This window comes from Octopus sinensis, linkage group LG11, assembly GCF_006345805.1.
Source record: "Octopus sinensis linkage group LG11, ASM634580v1, whole genome shotgun sequence".
NCBI classification, from domain to species: domain Eukaryota; kingdom Metazoa; phylum Mollusca; class Cephalopoda; order Octopoda; family Octopodidae; genus Octopus; species Octopus sinensis.
In genome coordinates this window covers 64,152,599-64,162,615 of record NC_043007.1, presented here as the reverse complement: position 1 = coordinate 64,162,615, position 10,017 = coordinate 64,152,599, and the positions used below count along the sequence as shown (strand labels likewise).

At 34.7% G+C, this 10,017-nt stretch overlaps 1 long non-coding RNA gene across 1 annotated transcript; it reads right to left on the bottom strand.

The window, feature by feature from the left end:
• Positions 1 to 436: 436 nt before the first annotated feature.
• LOC118765457 lies at positions 437 to 9,023 on the bottom strand. The gene is made up of 3 exons (XR_005001324.1): positions 9,012 to 9,023; positions 6,983 to 6,985; positions 437 to 571 (listed from the first exon to the last, which is right to left on the bottom strand). It is a non-coding gene; the product is annotated as an uncharacterized LOC118765457 (long non-coding RNA).
• Between the last annotated feature and the right edge of the window lie 994 nt (positions 9,024 to 10,017).

The following is a 10,017-nucleotide window of genomic DNA, read 5'->3' as shown; positions in this document are numbered from 1 at the left end:
AATATGCAACCCAACCAATCACAGCTTTCAAATAAGGTCATGTTTTCTACATCACCTGAGCCTACAACTCCTTATAAAAAAACCTAACTTTTCCTCGTCTCAATGTCTTTGGTTTCAAACCTTTTAAGGTCTAACCACTGGCCACACATGGCACCACCAGTTCCAACGACAACACAACAGCAGCCACGTGGGACTCACCAACTTCATTATGGCAACCTCCATCTTCGTCGCCACCATTTGTCCTAACGTCAACATCTCTCTATGTACTCACCCAGGTTACAACAATGCACTGTTCGTAAGTTACTTCACCATGGATCAACAGCGAATATACAACCTGCGAGAACTCCTGTACCAAGTGACCCAGGCAGCAGCATCACAGCCACAACTTTAAGTATGACATGTACTGCAACCAGCTCTGCATCAACACCACAACTTCTTGATACAGTATTTCAACTATTGTGTACAACTGACTACAAACTGGTGTTTATCATTCTTGTGTCTATGAACTTACTCCTTACTTCGATGGCTACAGACTCTTTCACAGTCTCTTCTTCATCACCATCCTTACATGCTCTTAACACGCACATGTCTATGCCTACATACTCTTATGATGGCCTGTCTATTATTCTGTATATATGCTACACACACAATCACACATTAACATATCAATAAATCTTCTCTTAAACATTCTACCCAGTTGAGGCTCTTATTTCCCTCTGGCACATATATGCATTGTTCAATTTATATTTATTGTATTGACCGTGTAATGTACTACAGAGCCATTCTCATCACTTCGCTTCGCACAGATGTCACAAATTGGCAACCCGTTCCAACTCCTTGAATCTACAAAACAATTATAAAGGGTATTAGATACTCCACAGGTATCTAAACCTTCAATTCCATTATAAACTATTGAGTAATACTTTACTTGTTATCATCATTGGATCTTTTGATTCTAGGTTCCTGCTGTGTTGCCATTTTCTGTAGCTCATGAATATATTCAGGCAAACTAAAGTTGCTGGCAGTGGTAGTGGTTGGCCAAACTATCTCTGAACTCTTGAATTGGCTTTAGGATTAAAATGTAGGGAGAGAAAGAGAGGAGGAGGAAGGGAGTAGAGAGGGAGTGTGCATACATGTTTGTGAATATATATATATATACATTAGAGTGATCTTACTTTTATGAAGTTTACGGCATTTGGAGTATACTAACAGAGCCAAAAATGAAATGAAAAACATGATGTTACAGACCTTGCCTCACTTTCACACATTAACAGTAAATTTGAAACGTTTATATTAATTTAGCATTAGAATTCTTCAAGTTGTATAAAAATAGTTATTGTCCGCATCATTTGAAAGAGAAATAAATTCTGCATCAGGTGTAAAAGATAAAAATAATTTGAATGGTGTTAGTAACAAAATATATTGTAAGAAATAGAACTTTTATCATCGGTCTTAAATTTATTTTTGCCAGTGTACATACATCTTTCACATTATATTCTCACTTCAAAGCAAATGTTACCTTTTTACATATATATGTGTGTGTATGTGTGTATGTATGTATATATATGTAAAGTTAATCCCAACACAAAAATACAAAGAGAAAACACAACAACGCGAGGACGTGGAACAAATATAGTATTATTGGACGCACAGGAAGGAAGGAAAGAAGGAGGGTTTAACATTTCAAGCGGAGCTCTTCGTCAGAAACATAGGAAAAGGAAAGATCCAAAGAAGGGAAGACAGAGGAAAAAATCGCCAATGGTACACACGCGGTCACATTTTGAATCATATATATATATATATACATACATATATATACATATATATATATATACATACATATATATACATATATATATATACATACATACATACACACACACACACACACATATATGATGGGTTTCTTTCCATTTCCATCTATTAAATCTATTCACAAGGTTTTGGTCATCCTGGAACTATTATGGAAGACACTTGCCCAAGATGCCATGCAGTGGGACTAAACCCAAGACTGTGGTTGGGAGGTAAACATCTTATCACACAACAACACCTGCGTATGAAAGTGCTCGTGCCCCTTATATAGTATCATATTATATGATATATTATATATCATCATCATTATCATCATCATCATCATTTAACATCCATTTCCCATGCTGGCATGGGTTGGATGGTTTGACAGGAGTTGGTAAGCCAGAGAGCTGCACCAGGCTTTGTCTGCTTTGTCATGGTTTCTATGGTTAGATGTCCTTCCCAATGCCATCCACTCTACAGAGTGTACCCAGTGCTTTTTGTGTGGCACTAGTACCATGAGTTTACAAGACAAGGACCGCTGAGCTGAGAGAGGGAGTGGAACTGAGAGGTTAAGATATGACAGAGGTAACACTCTTACTGTTGAGGAGATCCTTAGTTACCTCATTTTGAAAAGGAAAGAGAGAAAGGTGGGAAGGTGTTAGAGAGATAGATAGATAGATGGACAGTCAGAGTGAGAGAGAGGGGGCCTTCCCACCAGAGCACAGTGGGTGTAGTAGAAGTAGTACAGAGGGAATAAAGGGGGAATGTTCCACAAGAGTGTGTTTAGAGATAGCAAGTGATGTTGAGAGGAATTATACAAAATGTATAAATTGATGATGAGTAAAGTACTGGCATAGTTTCAATTACCTGTTGTTATCCATAGATTTACTGTAGGAACTTTGTACTAGCGGTTGAGGTAACAATATTAATAAAATAGGAGAAGGAATTTGTAATAGACTTTATTGGGTACAACACATGTTTTGACCCATTCTGGGTCTCTTCAGGTACATCAATAAAAAGTTTCACTAGAGATTTCTTGAGTCAGTTTACATACTGCTATATGGCCATTAAATTCGAGAATGAGTAAAATTAGAGAAAAATTATTGAAACGCAAAAAATTCAAATATGAACATGGAAAGTATACATTTTAGTTTAGAGAAAATTACATAATCAGCTCTCGCTGTTGTAAAGAGAAAGAAAAATAAGAAGTTGAAAGGAAGATAATACTTAGACAAAAAAATATATGTAATTATTTGCAGGATACAATAAATTCAAGGTATTTTAATAATTCTTTCTACTATAGGCACAAGGCCTGAAATTTGGTGAAGGGGAAAGTCAATTACATTGACCCCCAGTACTTATTTTATCGACCCTGAAAGGATAATTTGCAAAGCTGACCTTTGTGGAATTTGAACTCAGAGGTATTTTAATAATCCTTTCAACTAAAGCACAAGGCCTGAAATTTTGGGGTGGGGGTTAGTCAGTTGTATCAACTCTAGTGCTCTACTGGTCCTTATTGCATTGACCCTGAAAGGATGCAAGGCAAAGTCAACTTTGATGGAATTTGAACTCAGAATGTAAGGACAGGCAAAATGCCACTAAGTATTTTGCCTAGCAAACTAGTGATTCTGCCAGCTCGGTACCCTAGAGGTATTTTGATAAGAACACCAAGGTAGAGTCAAGAATAGCATACCCATGTATCAACAGTGTGTACAGACACTCATATACTTACTAGAGTATATATGGATTTGTCCTTCCAGTTACACACCCATCCACAAGTGCGACCAAATACATTCAGTGTATATGTAAAATCGCATGAGTATACTCAGTATGCAGTCAACAGTCTATAGTAGGCTCAAGATTTGATGCAGGGAAGGTTCCAAGTGTAGTATAAATAATAACATAAATGGGCTGAGGTTCACTACACCTGCTTCAGATGTATTTTTTTTATAGATGAACAAATCAATTACATCATATAAAAAAAAAAACCTTTTCTTCAGAGGAATTAAAATAAAATTTAACTTTTGGAATTTTTCACAGGGAAACTATAGAATGCATACTGACTCTCTCATATTCATGCTGGTTGAGAGAGTATTACATATAAGTAGATTTCAATTGTTTGACATACTGAATTTCATGCTCCTGAATTAATCTGCAGGCATGTGTAATCTCCACAAAATTCTCAGGCAAAATCAGTGCAACACAGTGTGACAAGGGCTGTGCCATTTCAAATACTAGTACAATCCACCCTATGGGCTTCTATTCAGTTTCCATCTACTCAATTTCACTTACAAAGTAGGAGTTGCCTCAAGACTATGGGAAATGCGGTTTGCCCAAGAAGCTATGCAGTGGGATTGAACCTAGGATCTTGTGGTTGGTAAATAAACTTTGTAACCATTTAACCACAATGTGCCTACTATGTATGTGTGTGTGCGCATAGGCATGTGAATAAAACATTTATTCTACTGGTACTAATAATCTGAGGGAAAGCAAGAATATTACAGGCTCCTGTTTCCAGTATTAATAATTTCTTGATTTCATCTGTGTGTGTTTTTGTTTTGACTTATAACGTGTGGTGCGTTAAGTAGGACTGTATTAAGATGTTAATTTACAGACTATTAATCTCATCTTCTGGGATGAACATTTCTAAAAATATCTACATTACGTTTCTATCAGTTTACTTCCTAGTTGTCATCAGGTGTCTTATTCGCAGATATGTACTGGATCCAAACTAGATACCTTCCATTTAAGCCAGAAGCATTATTGGATAAAAACACTATCGCCTGTAATCTACAGTTGCAGTTTGGGACGATGCACGCCGTCAGAAATAAAGACCTGACAATAGAGATCAAAGAGACCGAAAAATAACGTCAACAAAATTTTTTTAAAAAGTTTTGTTTTTTCTCTCAGAAACGAGGTTTTCATTTCGAAAAATTCCAATCTTTTTAACGACTCGTTTTAGATGTTTAAAAAGTAAAGTACTGAGCCACCCACCCAAATATTCGAGGAAATTGCCCCCCACCACTTAACTCACCTACACACATTAAAGACACAATAGAGTTTGCATTATGGTGTGGGACATGTTTATAAGTTTAAACGGTTTTCGTTTTATTAAACATAACTATTTGTCGCCTTCTTTTCAATATTCATAGCTATCTCTTTCTACCGTAAAAAAATTCTTGTTTAAATCGGTTGATTAGAAATGAAGCTTTAACTCCAAACGTGTGTATGGGTTATATTGTGTGTGTATATATGTACACACACAGTGTATAGTGTGTGTGTGTGTGAGTGTATGTTATTTCTACAAACGATATATATATATATATATATATATATATATAGAGAGAGAGAGAGAGAGAGAGACAGACAGACAGAGAGTGAGTGACCTTTAATTATAATCGGCAAAAAGTTATAAAGTGACTTAAGGGCCGAGAGTTTCGTACATGGCCTTTTGATAAGTGCAATATCCGAAACTGTCGGGCCTTGAGACACTTTTATTACTTTATGTCGATTTAAAATAACAGAAAAGTACACTCATGTACTGATTCTATTTATCTTGTTTATATATATATGATCGTTTCTGATTCCATGTCAGAGATATAGTTTTAATGTACATATCATGGAAGTGTTTGCTTTCGCAATATTAAGTTTATTTATGAATTTGTTCGACTTTGACTCGACAATACAGCATGAAAATCAATTCCCCGTTAACCTGCATTCGGTGTGAGAATGCCTTGCTGTTTAGTAACTTTATTGTATCACACTAATAACGCTCAGAAATGATTAACGTCATATCTTCTTCCCACGCTCAAAGTTGAGGTCTCATCGCTACGAAAAAAAAATCTATAATTATATACGTGCATAAATGTTCACATAAAATACTGTTTTTAAATTTCTTTTTATTAATTTTTCTATTTTCGGTTTGCCGCATTAAAGATCTTTTTCACTCCAAATATTCTACCAAAATATGTGATTACCCCTCAATGGCGAAATGTCGCAATGGCTGAGTAAAAACTTATCGGCTTCTCTCAACTGAAGAGACAATGGATTCATATCCCGTAAATATCCTGGACAAAAACAGAATATATTTTGCTTTGCAAGACAGAATGGTTTGAGAAAAAAGTAAGAGGAAGAAAAGTACGAATGACTCGGTAGTGAGGGAGCGAAATATCTCTCTCGAAAATGACATGGGGTGTAAAGGTTAAAAATGAACAAGATCGAATTTTCTAAGACAAGCGAAATGGACAGGTTTAGAAACTTAGAGCGGACAAGGTCGATTTCCCTCACACGAGAACGATCAATTTGTTTATTTGATATTTTTGTCACCTGTTAGAGAGAATGGTTCTTTGTTGTCGGTATCCATACACAGTGCGAATAACGTCATCAGATGGCGGGATCGTAACTAGCGAAATCTGATATTTAGGAGGCTGCTTTTCTATGCTCTTATAAGGTCAAAATGTTTGTTAAAATCAATAAGAACACACCTTTAAATAAGAGAATAAGTGACAATAATATGTCAACTTAACTAAGTGAACTGCACAAAACAGTCAACGAAAATCTATTTTTTGTATAAGGTAGATGTTATATAACTTATAGTGCTTCTGCTTTGAAAAAAAGTGTTTATGTGAGCACGATGATCAAACTATTTTGTGTGTAGTTCATTTACTTAATAAGTACAGCAAATAAAAAAATATATTAAGAAAAAAACCCCGATGATTGTTTGACGTATGAATATGCCTGCGGATATCTGAAATCGGGAGTGGCAAAGAGAGAGAGAGAGAAAAAAGGAAAAAAAACCAGATCGCATACCTATAGATTAGTGCCCCGCCCTCAATTTATGCTTCCTCATAACTTTCTAAAATATGTTTATTTTTTAATGAAACATTTCCGTGATTATGTTAGTAACATTTTCGACAATATTTTTATAAGAATTATTTTTTTAAATAATTCGTCCATTCGATTTTGTTTCCTCACAACTCTTTCTAAAGTGCATATTTTTTAAATGACATTTTACAGAAATACCTTTTCAAAAGTGCAGATTACTATTATGCTGATAAAATTGGGGGGGGGGGCGTATAGTTTGGGATCATTCTTGCTTTTTCCAACCCCCAACTTACAGGAGTAGGATTTGAAATTGCTTAACAAAATTAATATTATCAACATAATCGTAACCCACACCCTCGAAAACTTACTTAGGTAAAAAAAAAAATTGTATGTTAAAGAGGGTAATGAAGAAATTAAGTCGTGGAGTACCAATCTGTAGTTATGCCAACCGGATCCGGTGTATTGAAACCGATGTGAGTTTATATTTAAAATGATATTCCTAGAACTAGGAAGTAATTAAGGTAAAATAATAAAATGTATTCCCTACCCCTATCAAATACACACTTAAAAAGACAAGGAAAAATAGCACTGGGGAGAATGTCAAGATTTGAGAGGTTATTTTGTTCACAGACCACAGTATATATTTTTAATTAGACGTATGACCTTTCAGTAAGCGACAGATGAAATGGGAGTTTTTGAGGTACGTTTTTTCTCAAAGGCATCAGAGAACGAAAACACTCTAAGCGGGATGTAGAATAATTTAGACATACAGTCGGGACAATCAACATGCCCTCTCAACGCACTAGAAGTAGCAGCTAAATTTCCCTAGAATCACAGCCGTCTTAAAAAAAGTGGAGGAGACATTATATAATTGCAGTTCAAGAAAGCTGTAAAAATAATTTTGGATATCTTAAAAAGGATTTTGAATACTTGCCTTTCTCATCTCCGAATTGATCATAAAATAATAAGAATAATTTGAAAGTGTATGTTGAAGCTAGTATCTACCGGAAGAAATACTATTGTTTATTTTCAGAATGATTTCTTCGGTGCATTAAATAACTGTAGATGTACTTGCACTTTTGGTAAAAGACAAAAATAAGCGGCACTTGACTATTAAAAACTTTTTTTTTTTTTTTTAAAGTTTTTCTCATACTTTATGTAATAAACTCGAACCTACACGAGTTCCGATTCGGAAATCAATACACGCTTCCCTCTCCCCACTTTCTCTCTCTATGTGTGTGTACACACACGCACGCACAAACAGTTAAATTGCTATTAATAAGATATTTTGTCAACTCCATGTGCCGTAATATCAGCTGATACTCTAATTAATCATCGAGAACAGCAGCAGAGGGTGAATTGACGACATTGTCGTCTAAGTTTGTGTATAAATTTCCCACCCTCAATGTAAGGGTGTGTTTGCGTGAGTTGGAGGTGCTTTACGTACGTATGTATGTATGTGTATATGTGTGCATGTGGGAATATATGTACGTATGTGCGGATGAATGGATAAAGCATGTACAAGTCACTTAAATCTGTCAAGTTTTATTTTCTTCGGATGTGTGTGTGTTTGAGGTTGATGAAATTCAGTGTGTCGAACAGCTGACACTCCTTCGATTTCGCAACTTGCTTGCTAATTGACCTTCCTCAATTCATGTAGAGGTACTTAGGGCCTTTTTGAGCTTTGTAGAATGATCCGGTTGCAGTATTTTCACAGCTGACAGCTATTTTGCAAAGAGAAAACCCTTGTTTCAAAGAGTAATCTCTGTGAAAGGCCAAGAAACAGTTTCGTGATTTGTTAAGTAGTAAAAACAATTCGACATAGAAAATATACTGTCGGAATGTGCTAATTTCAACGTGATCTTCAGTTGATTATTAAAGAAAGAAATGTTCTGCCGCATAAACTGTAGATAATTTTTATAGATGCGTGCTTGCTGTGTGTATTGCAAAAGTATAAATTCCTAAATTCATTAAGGAGAAGAAAGTTGAGGTACTTCCAAGGAAAAGGAAAACGTTTAGGGAAAGAATTCAGTAACAATAGCAAAGGCGTTGCGGTCCCTGTTCGCAACGTGCTTAAGCTAAAGCGGGTTATTGAGTAATACAAAGTAATGTAGTAGTAGGCATTGATTAAATAAGTTTCTTCCTTCGCACGCACGCACATACACACACACACACACATGTCAAAATGTGACCCTCAGTGGACAGATGAAAAGGGGAATGTTCAAATTACCAGCTGTTTCTCGACTACATGCATATATATATATATATATATATATATATATATATATATATATATATATATATCCATCCATCCATCCATCCATCCATCCATCCATCCACACACACACACACACACACACACCACACACACACACACACACACACACACACACACACACATACATACATACATACATGTTGGGGTGTGCAGGGCCAGATTAGGACTCAAAAAGGCCCTAAGTACCTCTACATATGTAATTTAAAACATAAACAATAATAGCCCATAAAATAAATTTCTCAGATCATATAAATCACTTTGAATATTATTTTAACAAGTTTAAAATTATTTCTTTTGTGCCATAAACCATTTTCCATTTCTGTGGTGTCCCCCTTCCCTTGTTGCCTTAAGCACGTGCTTATTTTGCTTAATAGTTTTTCTAGTGCTGGCATGTGCATTTATGTATACAAATGTGTATATAGATGTGTGTGTGGCTGTGTGGTAAGAATCTTGCTTCCCAACCACATGGTTCCAGATTCAGTCCCATTCTGTGACATCATGGGTGTGTGCCTTCTCCTATAGCTGACAATATAACTTTTTTTCTACCCCTTTGAAGAGACTTTGCCTAATATAACAATTTAAAATAATTGCTATTTAATCTTTTTAGGCTTAATTGAAACAGCTGTAAGGGACTATGTTTGATTTTTGCAGATAATGAATTTTTATTAAATGCTATATCTCAATTTTGTTATTTTCTTTTGAATGATTATAAACCAGGATTTATATATAAACCTATTGTTTTATGAATGTTATTATTCACAACAAATGTAATTCATTGAATGATACCATCCCTTAATGAGGCTAATTTAACCTCTAATTGAATATATATATATATATATATATATGATGTAATATAATATAAAACAATGTAATATGTATATGGTCAGATGGTATATTTCTGGTTATTGCATACTAGACAATATAAAAGTATAAAAATATAACTTTCCAAATACTTTTAGAGTGTGCTATTTTGTTTGACTTGTGAACCTTTGACTGATTTTATACATACATACATACATACATACATACATAATATTATAAAAGATAATATATATAATATATGTATATTTATTATATATATATATATATATATATATATATATATATATATTATATATATA